Genomic DNA, 1708 nt, shown 5'->3' with positions numbered 1-1708 from the left:
GCACACCTGATAGTTCATTCTCTTGCACCTAAATCGATCTTTACGATAATAATATATTGATAGTTCTTATATTACCAGAAGGTGAACGTGCCAGTACTAAGGATTGACTCATTGCGGCGTTACTTGAAGCACTTCAACATTGTTAGTATTACCTTTATCAGTCTTTCTGATTGTACAGGCTTAGATTCTGCTGATCCGAAAAGAACAATTTCCTTCAACGCTAATGAACAACCGATTGGTGATCCATCTGTGCAACTTATCTTAGAGAAGCAAGGTCAAGGAAAGCTGGTTTTTTACTCGACGCTTTGGATCGGCTACAAGGGGAAGAACAAAAGAAACGGCTGGAGAAGTTAATGCCCAGGACCATGACAGTTAGGGAGTGGGAAGAGTTTGTGAAACATGTAGACTCTATTGAATTCAGAGTAAGTAATTTCTATTATATAGAATGCCTATATATTTGTATTAAAAACTTTAAAGTCTGTCAAATGATTTTTTTACTTTTCTATTCAGGTCAGAAGAATAAAAATGCAAGAAAATCGTTCAAAACACACCACCCCACATACCATAAGTCGAGAAGGTTACGCCCGATTGGAGGTGAAATTGGTATGTTCTACAGTCTTGATATTCACCATGTGAAAGCTATTGCATCGTTAAAAATATAATTGTTTGAAGTTCTCTACAAAGTTTTATCTTAGAAATATTTTGAGATAATACCATGTTGTTATGCTATTCTTGATGACTCATGTATTGATACATTTATTTGGCAGCAAGTTGTTAAGCTGGTACAAGGAGGACGAGGTGGTTGCAGAGGCTGAAATTGCTGAAACAGATCCAAGTAAGCAGATACATGGAAAACCAATCGGTCTTGGAGCCTACACTGTCTGTGTGAAGGTTTGTTATGTGGATGATGCTCTTGTCTACCAAGCTACTTTAGAAGTCAGAACTGTTCATGATGATGTTTCAAATTTTATCACATGACCCAAAGATAGAATAATCTACCAATAGACTTCTTAATCTTTTGTGATCTTTTTGGAGACTTAACTTTTGGTAACAAACATATCACTGCCACTTTTTGTATGTCTTGTATATATCACATTGGTATGTGAATGCTTTAATTCTGGGTTTGGTTTAATTTGAATGAGTCTTTCAGTTTAATCCAATTGTTTATTTACATTTCAGTTTAATCTAGTTGTTTCTTTACATTTCACAAATAATAGTGACAAAAGTGAAATATATATTCTGAAATATGGGTTTGATCTTATTCACAAGTATTGTAAAGTAGTTTATTTACAATCATAACTATGTGTTGTCCAAGATAGTCCTACTACACATAGTATAGTTGTATCAAGGTACTTCTACAATGCTAACAAGTGTACTAACTGTAATATTCACAATACTAATAAATGTTGTGTTAAAAATTTCTACGATATGCTACTTATGTTGTCCACGATTGTTCTACAATACAAGCAAGAGTTGTGTTAGGTTATCAAAAAAAAATCGAAAGAGAATCACAACATTGACAAACTATTGTCGAACCATGAATCACATCACCCTTTACAACACTTGTCAACCATTATAGAAAAACTTGGACTTTCTACAATACCCTCGTTCCACAATGCATGAAATGGAGTTGTCGTAGGGGTACTACAACGCTTATCTTGTGTCGTCAATGATGATTTTTCCCGGAGTGAAATAATCATAAAAGAAT

The 1708-nt window shown here is 34.5% G+C and overlaps 1 long non-coding RNA gene across 1 annotated transcript; it reads left to right on the top strand.

Moving 5' to 3' along the window:
- The first annotated feature begins 297 nt into the window (after window positions 1-297).
- On the top strand, window positions 298-872 carry LOC113322092. Its single transcript, XR_003346955.1, has 3 exons — window positions 298-422; window positions 511-603; window positions 768-872. It is a non-coding gene; the product is annotated as an uncharacterized LOC113322092 (long non-coding RNA).
- The last annotated feature ends 836 nt before the right edge of the window (window positions 873-1708 follow it).

The sequence above is a fragment of the Papaver somniferum genome, chromosome 11 (assembly GCF_003573695.1).
Source record: "Papaver somniferum cultivar HN1 chromosome 11, ASM357369v1, whole genome shotgun sequence".
NCBI classification, from domain to species: Eukaryota; Viridiplantae; Streptophyta; class Magnoliopsida; order Ranunculales; family Papaveraceae; genus Papaver; species Papaver somniferum.
Note: the sequence above shows the minus strand (reverse complement) of the source record. Positions and strands in the feature narration are given on the sequence as shown.